Below are 15742 nucleotides of genomic sequence, written 5' to 3'. Positions count from 1 at the left end.
AGAGGTCTAGACAGTGGGTTGGTAGTGATGGCTGTTACTGTTAGGATTTTTATTATAAACATACGTGACAATAAATGTAAAATGTACGTTGTAGAGGTGTTCATTTTTTCCACATTAGATGGGGCTCTTCAACTCTTACCTTTCCTTGCTAAAAAATAAATAATTAAATAAGTAAAAGGGAAGGAAATTCTGATATATGCTACAGCAAAAATAAACGCTAAGGAAATTAGGCTAAGTGAAGTAAGACAGTCACAGAAAAAAATGTCGTATGATTCCATTGATATGAAGTAGCTAGATTAGTCACATTCACAGAGACTGAAAGTAGAATAGTTGTATTAGGGGGATGAGAGGAGGGGGACTTAGTGTTTATGGGTACAAGTTTCAGTTGGGGAAAATGAAAAAGTTCTGGAAATGGATGATAGTGATGGCTGCGCAACAATGCGAATATACTTAATGCCATTGAACCATACGCTTAAAAATGATTAAAATGGCAAATTTATGTTATGTATATTTGCCATAATTTTTTAAAAGTTAACTTTAAAATGCAAATACACAAACACTCTGCCAGGCACCTCCACAACCACAGTAGATAGGAAATAGGAGAGAGAAATAGGAAAATACAGAAACAAAAAATTAAAAATCACATGAGGAATCATCAATAGGGACAGTCAAGCAAATGCAACAGAGAACAGTATCTCGGGCTCTGGTGGGTTCTTACTGGCACTGTGGATGCACTGATGTCTGGCTATGGCTCCCAGAGGATTCCCGGCCCAAGTAATTTGCCTTTTGGCTACGAGGTAACTTTGCGGTCACCATGGCGACCCTTTGGCCTGACCAACTAGCACCATCAGTTACTTTCTATACCTCCCTGCCAATCCCCCACTCCAAATGCAGGCAGGAGCCTCTGGACCCTCTCCATACTACAGCAGAGTATGAGTAGACTCAGGACTGTCATCTCAGCCCCCAATCCACTTTGTCTATGCCACACTGAGCTTTCCCTCCTCTTTAACCATCCTATGGGGGTGCAGAGCCACCCTATGAGGCTTCCTCCTCCCACATTTCCAAACAGGGAGTGGAACCCAAGCCCCTTCTATTGCCAGCTGGCTCCAGTCTATTCAATAGCCTTGAAATTTCTTCCAAGGGAAGCATTAGGTCACAATACAAGAATCTCTTTACTCCCACTCTCTCTCTTTCTTCTCCTTTCTGCACTCAAGTAGCAAATTGAACTTTGACTCTTTTTCTCTCATTAAATTCCTTTTTTAGAAGTCCTAATCCTCCCCCCTCTCATGGTTAGTAGGTAATTTTGGCTGACTAGAGAGAAGGTCATATACATAGAAATGCAAAAGAGAAGAACATGTTGTATATCACTTTAAATTAAGTAAAATGCTCTGATTTGAGCAATAACAAGATAAAATTGCTCATATAACTGTACAGGCCAGAGTTTCAGGCTAGGCTTTATCCAAATGCTGAATGATGGGATTAGGACCCAGTTTTTCTCAAATCCAGTTCTTCATTGTTGGCTCTGTCTTGGCAGGCTTCTCCCCTTGTGGTTTTCAGATGAGCACCAGAGCCTCTGGGACCCACATGCTTTCTTGTCCACAGGAAAGGAGAACACTTTCCTTCTTCCTCTTGTTGGACCAAAGTCCTGAGCTTAGCCTGGTTGGGTTTATCCTTCCCTGGTCCAATCATTGTGGTGATTGGGGTGGTGTTAATTAGCTTAAGATAAACACCATATCCCATATCACATATCACATATTCCATTCCTAAAGCAGAAAGTTCCCCTGAAGCCCACAGACCATGGGAATAAACGTTAGGTACTATTACCAAGAAAGGGGGAATGGGTGTTGTTAGGTGACCAAACACAGTCACATCCACTATCTCCAATGTCTACCAGATCTGACTTGACTTACTACTCAACAAACATTCATTAAACTCAATACTGAATTAAAAAAGCAAAATCTTAGCAACTCTTCCCCCCAGTACAGATCCTTTCTGACTCCTTTGCCTGTCTGCCCTTTGACTTTTTCTCCCCTCGGCGCTCTCTCTAAGCACAGGTGAAGAGCAATAGCCAGCCTGCTATCACGCTTTCTACATGCAAAATAACTTTTCTCTTTTCTTCCTAGTAATCCTCAAAGATTTTTTCATTTTAAAACTTGAGATGTGATTGCTCACACTGGATATGTAATATTCTATGTAATAATAATCAATGTGATAAAAATTAGAGCAAACTGCTTCATTCGGCTGTGAGGTGGTTTATGAGCCACCTGAATGATCTTTAAGGAGATACGGACTGCGCAGATTGGCAGCCTGCCCACAGCCCACACAGCAGGTGACCGCTGGGCACAGGCTCCTGACGGGGGGGGGGGGGGGGGGGGGCAGGTTGGGCGGGGGAAGGCCTGAGTTCTATTGTTAGCTCCGCTGCTCTGCAACTTGTGACCTTGAGTAAATCAATTAACTCCTCTGGACCTACCAGTTCCTCAGCTCTAAATAGCAGGATTAAACTTGCTGTTCTCTAAGCTCTTTCCACCCACAGCATTCTAAAATGTTCGAAGATACTGATTTTGTTTTTAGCAGTTCACCAATGAGGAGCTATCGGTGAAAAGTTCTTATATTTTCTAGAACAGGAAAGATCATCAAGACACCCTCATTCAGGCTGAATGGGGTTAAGGAAGAGGTGAGTGTACACAGGGAACTGCAGAATGATCAGGGACGTGGAGGACAAGATTCTGTGGTGGGCCCTTCCCTCCTCTATAGATACTCCAGTGAGCCTTAGATAGCACGTGCGCAGCCCCAGGGGGTGGTGTGGACTTCACTGCAAGGATCCCCATGCTCTTTGGCCTGGGAAAGCTTGAATATTCTAGGTTCACAGAATTCCCTTCTTCTGAAGCTCCTCCAGGGACCCAGTTCTCTCTCTCACCACCTCTGTATCCTAGAGGAGGGCCCTAACTAGGGTGGAGCATCCAAAGTTTTGTCCCATGACACCCATATTAGGACGACAATCAGAAACCTGGAAGTAACCTCTCCCCTCTCTCAAAATCTCTCTAAAACAACTAGGAAGGGATTTTTTTTTAAGACTATACCTACAAAGACAAAGAGAAAAGAAGAGAAGACAACAACAACTAAATTTTGGAAGTTTGTAGATAACAACAAGGTCCTACTGTAGAGCACAGGGAACTATATTCAATACGTTAAAATAGCCTATAGTGAAAAAGAATATGAAAATGAATATATATATATATATATATAACTGAATCATTATGCCGTACACTACAAACTGACACAACATTGTAAAACTGACTATACTTCAATCAATCAATCAACAAAGCTTGGAAGTTAGAAAATGCCTGGACAAGCACTAACTGGCTTAGCAGACTTTAGTAAACTGAATCCTAAGGGAGTGACCGTAGAAGATAAGCAGCAGCCTGATTTACACTGTAAAACCCAAAGGGCTTGTGAATTGGCAGCACCAGGTACCACTGATAGTGGGATCAAAGTAAGGGATTGAGATAAAAGGGACTAATTGAAAGTTCTTTTAAGAAGCTATCAGTTCCCCAGATGCCCTTCCCAGTCCACACAGCAGGGAAACTCTCTCTCCCCGACCCTAGTGGGAGACTTGAGACCTTCCTTCTGAGAGCGAAGAGGAACACTGTCTGGAGAAGGAAAATCTGAGGGCCTCTGCCCTGGGGGGCATCAAGCCCAACTGAGGTCAGGGAAAACCGTGTGGGAAACAGGAGGTTGTGAATGTTCACATACTGAATGTTAAAACCATTAGCCCTCTTCTCCCTGTCAGCTCCCAGAATGCTGGCAGCCAGGCCTATACTATTCAGGAGCCTGGAAAAACTTTCTCTGAGCATTCTGACAAGCTTATGAGAAAGACTTCAAAATTCTGACATAGGGATTTACTAACCATTGGCCTTGCTAGACCACAGTACTGTGAAATCCAGAACTAATGAGCCCCAATCCATGTGTTCAGAGCTTCCAGTCAGCTTTTTACACCTCATCCTTAAATATAAGCAGAAGTCAAAGAACACCACACCTCTGTGGAAAGCCTCAGAGAGACCAAATCAAACACACAGATAAAGATAACTTTGAGGAAATAGAGCCCATCTAGGGAGAAAAAAATTTTTTAATAACTGAAATTCTCAGAGAGAAGGATATTACATCAACAAAAGAGGAAAACGGTATATTTATAAAGAGGACTAATTAGAGGACACAAAGGGAGCCTTGAACTTTTAAGACATTATGGTAGAATTTTTTTTTAACTAAGTAAAACAATGGAAAGGGACAATCTCCCATGATATGAAACAAAAAGACAAAAAGATAGAATACTGGGCAGGAAAAGACAATTAAAAGACCTGCTCAGGAAATCCAAAATCCAAATGAAGAGTCCAGAGAGAAGAGAGAAAACAGGGGGAGGAAATAATCCTTGAAATAATTCAGGACAATAGCTTAGAGTTTGCAGATTGAAAGGGCCCATAGAGTACCCATCATGGTACTCTAAAATAGGCCCACATCAAGGCATATCTTAGTGAAATTTCAGAACCTTGGGGATATATGCAGAATGTCTTTAAGTGTCTAGAAAAAAATAAACAAAAACAAAAAAAATTTAATAAGCCATATAAAAATTTAAAGATGGCACAAACAGATGGAAATATATACCGTGTTCTTGGGTTGGAAGAATTAATATTGTTAAAATTACCATATGATCCAAGGCAGTCTACAGATTCAATGCAATCCCTATCAAAATACCAATGGCATTTTTCACAGAACTAGAACAAATCATAATAAAATTTGTATGGGAACACAAAAGCCCCCAATAGCCAAAACAATCTTGAGAAAGAACAAAGCTGGAGAAATCACACTCCCTGACTTCAGACTATACTACAAAGCTACAGTAATTAAAACAGTATGCTACTGGCACAAAAACAGACACATAGACCAGTGGAACAAGATAGAAAGCCCAGAAATAAACCCACACACTTTTGGTCAATTAATCTATGACAGAGGAGGCAAGAATACACAATGGAGAAAAGACAGTCTCTTCAATAAGTGGTGCTGGGAAAACTGGACAGCTACCTGTAAAAGACTGAAATCAGAACTTCTCTAATACCATTTACAAAAATAAACTCAAAATGGATTAATGACTTAAATGTAAGACTTAATAGTGTAAAACTCCTAAGGGAAAACATAGGTAGAATACTCATTGACATAAATCATAGCAGTATTTTTTTGGATCTGTCTCCTAAAGCAAAGGAAATAAAAGCAAAAAATAAACAAACAGGACCTAATTAAACTTAAAAGCTTTTCACAGTAAAGGAAATCTTCGACAAAATAAAAAGACAATCTAACTGCTAAATGGGAAAATATTTGTAAATGATATGACCAATAAGGGGTTAATATCCAACATACATAAACAGCTCATACAACTCAACATCAAAAAACAAATAACGTGATTAAAAAATGGGCAGAAGAACTGAACATTTTTCCAAAGAGGAAATGTAGATGGCCTACAGGCACATGAAAAGATGCTCAACATCGCTATGCATCAGGGAAATGCAAATCAAAAACACAATGAGATACCACCTCACACCTGTCAGAATGATATCACCAAAAAGAACACAAATAACAATGTTGGCGAGGGTGTGGAGAAAAGAGAACCCTCGTACACTGTTGGTGGGAATGTAAATTGGTGCAGCCATTGTGGAAAATGGCATGGAGCTTTCTCAAAAAACTAAAAATAGAACTACCACATGACCCAGCAATTCGACTCCTGGGTATATATCCAAAAAAACCCAAAAACACTAATTCGAAAAGATACATGGGTCTCCAATGCCCACAGCAGAATTATTTACAATTGCCAAGATATGAAAGCAACCTAAGTGACCATTAACAGATGAATAGACAAAAAAGATGTGATACACACACACACACACACACACACACAGGAATACTACTCAGCCATAAAAAGAATGAAATTTTGCCATTTGCTCAACATGAACATACTTGGAGGGTATTATGCTGAGTGAAACAAGTCCGATAGAGAAAGATAAATACTGTATGATATCACTTATGTCTGGAATCTAAAAAATACAACAAACTAGTGAATATAACAGAAAAGAAGCAGACTCACAGATATAGAGTACAAACTATGGTTAATAGTGGGGAGAAGGAAGGGGGAGGGGAATTGTAGAGGTAGGGGTGTAAGAGATATAAACTATCATGTATAAAGTAAGCTATAAGGATAGGTATTGTACAACATGGGGGATATAGCCAATATTTTATAATAGCTATAAATGGAGTGTAACTTTTGAAAGGTTTGACTCATTCTGTTGTATATCTGTAACTTACATAATATTGTACAATCGATTATACTTTAATAATAAATAAATAAATAAATAAATAAATAAATAAATAAATAAATAAATAAATAAATATATAAATAAATAAATAAATAAATAAATCGAATTCTTGGGGCTTCTCCCATGTGCTCAGAGCTTCCAGCCAAATTTTCAGTGCTCTATTCTTAAATATGAGTCAAAGACAGAAGCCAAAGAAAAATTGTGAATGATGACAGAAAAAGACTAAGCCCAACCTTAAAGTATAAAACTCCCCCCTAACCCTCACTACTCCCTGAGGAGCCAGTGTGATGGATGGAGCCAGAGCTGAGAACCTGCTCGCAAGCCATCCCTTTACCATTCCCTCCGAATCCACCTCCACCACCCCACCCTTCACTATTCACATGCCGCCCTCCTGCCCTCCTCAACCTCTCTCTCCCTCTCTCTCTCCTTTTCTCTCTCCCTCTCTCTCTCTCTTTCTCTCTCTCTCTCTCTCTCTCTCTCTCTCTCTCTCTCTCTCACTCACACACACACACACACACACACACACACACACACACAGGCTTGATTTGAGGGCATGCATCATGCTGCTTTTCTTGATAGCAAACGTTGTTAATTACAACTCTGCCCAGGAAACAGGCAAAGATCCCAAGAGCTCAGGTCTTGACAGTAGGGAGCTGCACTTCTTTCTGGACAAAGAGTCAGGCTTGAGTTAGTGACAAATTCTAAATTGGTATGAGACTTTCCTATTTCCTTTAAGCATAATGCTTCATTGATTGCAAGCTGAATCACATATTGAGTCTGCTTCTCACACTGTCAGCGGGAAGTGTAATTCCTGAATGACTCCCAGCAGACATTTATAGATTTTTCAGTCTGTTGAGTTATAAAAGATACCCAAAGCCTTTTTTTTCATCCTGAAGACTTTTAAATAAATCTTGATCTCAACAGCTAAGTCGTTGAAGATAATTATATACAACACACTGGGAGTAATCTGCATAGAAGCAAGAGTTAAGTTAATGAGGATAGAAAAACAATCAAGTAAGTGTGTAAAGAAACAAAGAACAAAGGACTGAGGACTGGAGTTCTACCTTCCAGTTTGCTCTTGTTTAAGAAGTAAAAGAAAGAAAAATAACTGTTTAAGGCTATAGGGCAAAGATGGGAATAAGAACCTGGTACCCTAGTACCAGGACAGAAAAAAAAAAGAATATTTCCATAAGGGGTGGTGGACAGAGTAAAAGATATTGGGGAGAGCAAGAAGAAGGGATGTGGCAGACCCAGTTAGTGCCCCATCCAAATACTCTTGGTCTTAATAGTTACAGGGCAGGACTCCTAAATCCAACAGTCTAAATGCCTTTGGCTATGAGAGTCTGCTCTGCCCCGACAGTGACAAGCAAGATGTACTGGGGAATTAATGCTTCCCCATCCTCACTGCAGTGCAACAGCCCTCAACCAAAGACTGACTAGAGTTGGTATATAAATACTCCACGTCCCACACCCCTTAGGAGAACTCTGACCCCATGTTCTACACCGACTCCCAGAGTTCTTCAACAGCATTAAGTTCTAGTCACTCACAGTGGTAGTTGACTTAATAGGACACCGTTTATTGGCCTTCTTCCTTTTTCTTTCTCACTTCCCTACACCCCTACTGTGGCTTCCTAGCATCATCTCCAAAAGACTGGGATGAGAAAAGACCATTGATAAGATAGCCTGAAGGATGTTGAGAGGTCAACATCTGTAGAATGGAAAAGACAGAAGTCATATAGCTAGATTCTAAGGGGAGAGTTGGCGATGAAGAATTGGAGACAGAAATGAGAAACTTTTTCCAGAAGTTTAGCATTTAGAGGAAGAAAAATGGTGCGGGGTTATTATTAATGGGGCAATGGAATTGGGCAAAATCTTTTTGTTTGCATCAATCTAGGAGAGATCCAATGCAGAGTTTTAGACATTTGACTCTAGGACCATTTATGTTTTCCTGGGAGCTCCCCTCCCGCTTTAGGTTCGCCTTCTAACTGCTCTTCTGTTTTATCACCTCTTTGGCTAGCTTCTCTTCTTTGTCCAGACTTTAGGGTGTGTTTTTGAGTTTGCCCTCTCCTCATCTCTTTCTACATCCTCTCTCTGGGTAATCTAACCCTATCCCAAGGCTTGAACTTCCACCTATACACTACTGATTTCTAAATATGTACCTTTAACCCAGACCTTTTCCTGGGCTCCAGACCCAACTGCCTACTCTATCTATACAGCAGACACCTCAAAATAATCATGCAAAAGTTGAACTTTCCATATTCTCAAATTCATTTTTCCTTTGTATGTAGTTGGTGAGTGGTACTATCATTCATCTAGTTACCTGTATCAGAAAAGTGGAACTCATCCTGAACTCCACCCTCTTCATCCAATCAGTCGTTACACTGAACAAGTCCTTTCCTTTTCTTTAACATCTCCTAAGTCCACCCATTCTTTCCATCTCCACTGTTCCTGCCTGATTTAAGGTCATTAGCATCTCTTGCATGAACCATAAATGTCTTCTGAGTGGTCTTACTGCTTTTAGTCTTGACCTGTTCAGCATATTGTTCATATTCCTGCCAAATAGATTCCTGCTGTTTAAAACATCTCCAGGCTTTGTCACGTGCACACGTGTGCACATGTGAGAGAGAGAGAGAAGAAAAGAAAGAAAGAAAGAAAGAAAGAAAGAAAGAAAGAAAGAAAGAAAGAAAGAAAGAAAGAAAGAAAGAAAGAAAGAAAGAAAGAAAGAAAAGAGGGAGGGAGGAAGGAAGGAAGGAAGAAAAGAGGGAGGGAGGAAGGAAGGAAGGAAGAAAGGAATAAAGAAACAGAGAGACTCTAGAAGAATGTTCATGGTCAGAGTTGGGGAAAATTGTGTCAAGGACCCAGCCTGAAAGATATCAGACTTCTGGATCCATTCCCATTTCCCTTTCTGTAGGTTCAAAACAAGAATCTGCCTCCCACCATCACAGATAATAACTCCATTGGACTCTTCCTGGGGTCAGCCTCTTGAATCAGGGTACAGACAGGAAAGACATCCCCTGGTGTTTTTCATCTATGGATGACAGCCACCAGTGGAGGGCCCAAGGTTAAGAAGCAGAGCTGAAGATGGGTCACGACACAGAGACAGAAAGTTCAAGGTGGAAGAGCCGGCTAAGACAAGCATGTTTAAGGCAAAGGCCAATATGGCATGATCCAGAAGGGGTTTTCTTTTTCCTTAGAAAATCCTTGTTTAGGAAGTTGATTCCGGACCAGATCCTAGATCCCACACGGGTCAGCAACAACATCTCCTAAGACAGTGGTCTCAACCTCAGGCCCCATGCAACCCTGGAAGCATATGAAGACTTTCTCACTAATTTTTTTCTAAATGATTGATGTGGGTTTGTATCCTGCAGGTTCTTCTATTCATAACTACCATTTTGCAGTTAAACTTCTTCCTCTTTACAGGAGAAAGGCACACTCATCATCACCCATCCTGAATCTTACTATGGTGCATCTAAAAAAAGGTGTGCATGTATGGGACGGGGGTGATGTTTTGGTGTTGGTGTTGAGAAAGTGGGATAACAAAACTTTTATAAGCCAGGTGTTTCCTATTCTTTCTTCAATAAAATTGAAGGAGGATCTAATCAAGTTATCAGCTGACAGCTCAACAAAAATAAATTTTTATAATATATCATTCTGCTGGTTTTTTGGCATATAACTTAAGAGGAGTTTGAAGCATTGAGTGACATTTGTTTATAACAAAATGCCTTCCGTTTCCATCATCTTATTTATATAAATAAGATTTCTCAGGGCTCACACATACATAAGCAAACAAAAAAGGAATATGATTGATGCTGGATGCTATCTTATTCCAGCAACAAATAATTTTCATCCATCCATTCATGAACCGCTTTTAAAAGTAGCTGTCCACCTCAGTAATAAACTTCCTCCAATAAATTTTTATTCTAATGTTTACTACTACTTATCAAAGTTTGTGATATATTTATATTGTTTTAATCAAATGTGTAATTATATTCATTGTAATGATAACTCAATCCAGAAGAACTTTAAGTAGTTAAAATCTAACGGTCATAGCAAATGTTTTAAAATTTCATTTCTATTTATATACATAATTTTTATAACAAAGAAGTATGATAGTATGATCAATAAAAGACTTCGAAGTATAAAAATATATTAGGATAAAATTCTGTGGAAGCAGTGAAATGGAAGTAAAAGTTCAAGGAGAAAAAAAGATGCAATGCAATTTTGCAATGCAGAATTTTCTACTGAAAAAGAGGTTGTTTGTGTATATTTTAAATGGATGTTAGTTGGAGGATGGTATTGAATTGCTTTGGTATTTAGATTCCACTGGACTCATTTAAAAGAATGATATAAGAGTTTATTTTTAAATACCAATATTTATAAAGTGCCAGAAAGTATATCATTTGCAATGATTAAACATGCAAAATATGCATGGGATACACAGTTTTCAAATTATTTTAGAGAAGATAAGAGCAAAAATATTTCAAGACCACTGAGTTAAGATTCTGTTTTGTTTTAAGTTAACCGAGACTCAAAAGGGCCACTATCACCATAAAAGGGCTCCCGGTTCTGATAATTCTCCTTAGCACAGAGGAAAAACTTGGCATTGAGCCAGGCTCATAAAGTTCTATCTGCCCATTTCAGATTCTATCAGCTTTGTAACTGGCCAGCCACCTCCCTTGGTCTCACTTTTCCTCTCAGCCTCCCCTCCCAACTCCAAACTAGAGCCTTACAGGATTCTTGCACCTCCCCCCACAAGTCACTGTAACACTCTGTACCCCACGCCTTTGCTCAGACTGCTCCTTCTACCTAGGATGCCCCCTCACCTCTCCCCTCAGCTCCCCTTCTCCATCCAACAGGGAATTTCTCCCACAAATTGTCATTCAAAACTGGCCCTCTATTAGGGTGACCAAACACCCCAGTTTTCCCAGGACTGAAAGGTTTCCTTGGGATGAGGGACTTTCAGTGCTAAAATCAGAAGAGTCCCAGGCCAACCAGGATTTTTGGTCACTCCACTATTCTATGTTCAAGGGACTCACAATTTGGCTTGGGAAAAGTGACCCTCAACTTTAGAGTGTTAACTTCTGTCTTCTTCCTACTGACTGACTTCTCACCTGTGGAAGATAATTACTCTTCCATATTCTGAGAGCACCTTCTTAGAATACTACAATTCAAATGCTTTAAGCATTTGAGTTACCATATTCCCAATTACCAGCTCATACTTTAAAGAGCAGTTACTTTGTGATCTTAACAGAAGCACTCTCTTCTAATTAATTAAGCTAATTAAGTTTGCATATTCAATTCCTACCAGTGCATGCCTTAGATCATCACTTCAAAATAAGGTATCTATAAAGATTGGAACTCTTAATCCCCTAAAGATAATTTTGAGAGAAGCATTGTAAATTTCCTGTGACTGTATGAATGTGTGTTTGGAGAGGTAGAAGATGAAATTTGATTTGAAACCTTAGAAGAGTTTCCAGAATTTCCCAGAGTCAGAATGTGGTCAGGACTGAAGATGCCATAGAGACCTGTTACCTGACTAAGACTCAGTATCCAATCCAGTAAGCATACTAATATCCATTTTATTAAACTATTGAAGGGATTAAAAGAGGCAGTGTGGCAACTTGGTTAAGAGCACAGATTCTGAAATTAGGCAACCTGGGCTTGAATTTTGTCTCTTATAGCTTACTAGCTGTGTGACCATGGACAAGTCACTTAACATCTCTGAACCTCAATTTCCTCGTCTGTAAAATGGGGATGACAATAGAAGATGCCTCATAGGCTTATTATGAGGATTGAATGAATTAATGGGTACAAAGTGCTTAGAACAGTACCTTGTACATAGTAAGTGACACATAATTGTTTGTCAAACAAGTGCACAGAAAGTGCCTGGAGTATTCATAGGAGCCTAGAAATGGAAGCTTTTATTGTATTTATAGACTGTCTTTCTTAGCTGGAATCTGTACACTTTCAGAGAATAACTGGATTGAACAGAAGTTCAACAAATTACTGAACCGTGAGAATAGATTTTCTAACTCTCCACTGAGAGTCCTTTGTTCAAATTATTTAGGGCTCACTGAGAAAAGACTTTGAGAGGACAGTTTTTTGTTTGTTTGTTTGTTTGTTTTAGCATGGATAAGAAAATCTGACAATTGACAACAGAATTATTTTAAATAGTTTTATATTAGCGAGAGTATCCCAGAGGTTTTCATGGCAAGCGTTTTATTTCCTTGCCCAGGAAGGAAGGCCCGCATTTACAGCATGGTTCAGAGTCTGGGTCAGCAGGCAGCTTTCCTCAGCAGGGCTCCCCTTGATACACAGGACTGTGAAACCAATTTTGGGTTACCATGGTAACTAAGGGAGCCTCTGGAAATTTTTCCAAATGAAACATTCATTCAGGGCATCAACAGGCATGGCCTGAGGGGAGGAGGGAGTGGGGAGAGGGACAAAAATGCACTGTCCCTGACCCCACCAAGTTCACAAGTCTACTGGAAAGACAGAGTATTTTTAAAAATCATTATATTAAAAAGATGCTTTCTTTTTCTTTTTACATTTTAAAGCTTCTGAAATAAGATGGGTCAATGTATGAGTTCATTTAGCATTATGGGTTCCCCTGACCCACATATCTATTACCAAGTTAATAGATTAAAAGATGTCTTATAATTGGGGGCTGGGTACAGCTCAGTGGTAGAGTGCGTGCTTAGCATGCACAAGGTCCAGGGTTCAATCCTCAGTACCTCCATTAATAAACAAATGTAAATAAACAAATTAAAATAAAAGATGTCTTATAATCTATAGCTTTTTGGAACTAAAGAAATTTGATATGCTAGCATGCCCTGTGCTGACCAAAATGTACAAAAGACAGAAGGGGTCAAGCCTTGGCGGGGAGGGAGAAGCAGCATGAGTGTAGCCGAGCTCCCCAGGAAGCTCTCTGCCAACATCTGCCTTGGTTCTAAACTATCTGGATACAGAAAAAGATACAGGATTCTACCAGCAGGATGCTAATCAAATTGCCTTCTCTCTCCCTTTCTCTCTCTCTCTCTGTTAAGTAACCAGCCTTACTTTATGACACAGAGATGACAGAAAAATGAGAGGAACAGAACTTGATGGTGGCAAGGCTTGTGTGCACAGATGGCCAGCCTGTGAGCACTCATCCCTGACTCTTCAAGTCTAGGCAGCAAGGAGCAGACCTGCTTGAGGGGGCTCTGTCGGTAGCATCAGCTTAATTTAGCAAACTAGCCTCCTGTCAAACTAACAAGGAACTCTAGAACTAGGGCCACGTGTACCAGCCAGTCCCAGTTCTACACTCCTTCTTGTGGACTGGAGGTAGAGTACTGTCCAAAAACCAAGAATGCCACACACTTACATAGCCCTTCCTGTGTAAAAACTCTGACATTGTGCTAAGAGCCTCACATAGCTAATTCATCTAATCCACACAAGAACTTCATAGGTAGAGATTATTACCATCCCCATTTTACCAGTGAGAAGATCAAGGTATAGACGGAAAACAACCTGCTCAAAGCCCCACAGCCCTAAGCAGCCACTAATCTACTTTCTGTCTCTATAGATGAGGCACTGAGATTTGAACCTACTTTGACTTTGTTTTTACTTCTGTTTGTTTGTTTGTTTGGGGGGAGATAATTTTGGTATGACTTTATTTTTATTTATTTTTTTGTTTGGGGGGAGGTCATTAGGTTTATTTATTTATCTGTTTTTTAATAGAGGTACTGGGGATTGAACTCAGGACCTCGTGCATGCCAGGAATGCACTCTACCATTGAGCTACACCCTCACCCCTTGGTCTGACTTTAGAGTCCAAGTTCTCTACCCTCTGCTGCCTCTTGGCCTTGCTGTTAGTTAGACAAGCCCACACGGGGAGTCCAGGACCACACAGAGATAGATCTTTACCTTGGCTTTCATGGTATGTTCCCACTCTTAGAGAGTAGAGAGCAGGGAGAAGAGGTAAAGGGTGGGGATGGCTTCTACAGATCACTTATGTCTAGCCCCTCCCACAGGGTGGGATCAGGTAGAGTGAGGGTTCCTGACTCTCAGTCCACGCCGTGTGGCCAACTGCTTGTAGATGAAAAAGGAACCTCTCCCTTTTGCATCCTCTCAAGCTCTCCATCCACAGCCCCTTCATTCATTTACCCAGAGGCCTTCAGGGGCCAAGAATGTAACATAAATAGAGAACTAAAGAACAAATGCTCAAATTCAAAAACATTAAAATTTATGCCTGACAAAGAAAACAGTTCTGGAGACAGAATGGAGACTGGGGAAGTTGCCAGCTTGCAGTTGCTGGTCTATTTCTTTGTTCCCCACTCATAGCCAGGGCCTCACTCCTTTTTGGTGCTCAGCCTCCAAGGAACTGACACCTAGTCATCACCCCTCATCCTAATCCCTTGCTGGGTAGACCAGAGGACGCATCATTGATCTGGGTCTTAAAAGATGGACAGGAGTTTACCAGGAGGAGTTTGACAACAAAGAAAAATGTATTCCAGGCAGAAATAAATAGAAAGAGCAAAAGGTGAGAGATAGACAACTTAAGAGACTTCCTGGGGATCTGAAAGTAATTTTATGTGACTGGAGAGTATGGACATCAGATGAGGCTGGAGAGGAAGACAGGACCAGGCACCAGCAGGATTCCAGCACCTACTAAAGAAACTTAGCTTTTACCCTGAGTCCATGAGAGGCCCCCAGAGATTTTAAGGTGGAAAATAAGATGCTATGATTTCTGTTTAGAACCTTCACCCTGACAGCTGCAAGGAGAATGTCAGAGCCAGTGGGGAGCTGCGAGCAGACCAGGCTGCTTGAACCAAAGCTCTTGGGATAGAGAGTAGAGTTCCCAGAGATATTTAGTTGGTAAGGATGATAGTGTTCAGTGATAAGGAGAGAAAATTGCAGTGTATACTGTTAGAGGTGGTTCAGGAAAACAATCTAGAACATGATACTTGAATGTCTTCGTTCAGTTCTGTATCATTTTGATTTAAACTTATCCTTGAATTGTCTCAACCTACCATGAGTAAATCCCTGTAGAACTGCTTTAAAAGCTCACTGTGTTCCAGTCCACTTGTAACTGAGATGTCCGGTAGAGGAAACACAGAACCCATTTATGAGGAAATGTGGAGGTGACACAGGCAGTAACATGGCAACGGCTATTCATCTTGGGTTTCAGGCAACAGGTGGCTCCGCAGCACAAACAAGGAGACTCCAGTCGGGCTCTGGAAAAGCAGCACTCAGCCGGTCTGATGGCATTCGCCTCTCTCCCCTCAGCCTCCCATTTGCTTATATGTCTCTGTTTCCGAGTTTGCTTATGTCCTCTCCGGAACCCTGGATTCTCCACGTTGGTCTCCGGGGGACTGTCCGAGGCTTCATCTGGAGCCCTGCCCA

The sequence above is a fragment of the Camelus dromedarius genome, chromosome 2 (assembly GCF_036321535.1).
Source record: "Camelus dromedarius isolate mCamDro1 chromosome 2, mCamDro1.pat, whole genome shotgun sequence".
Taxonomy (NCBI): domain Eukaryota; kingdom Metazoa; phylum Chordata; class Mammalia; order Artiodactyla; family Camelidae; genus Camelus; species Camelus dromedarius.
The sequence above is the reverse complement of the archived record's forward strand: the minus strand, read 5'-3'. Positions refer to the sequence as shown.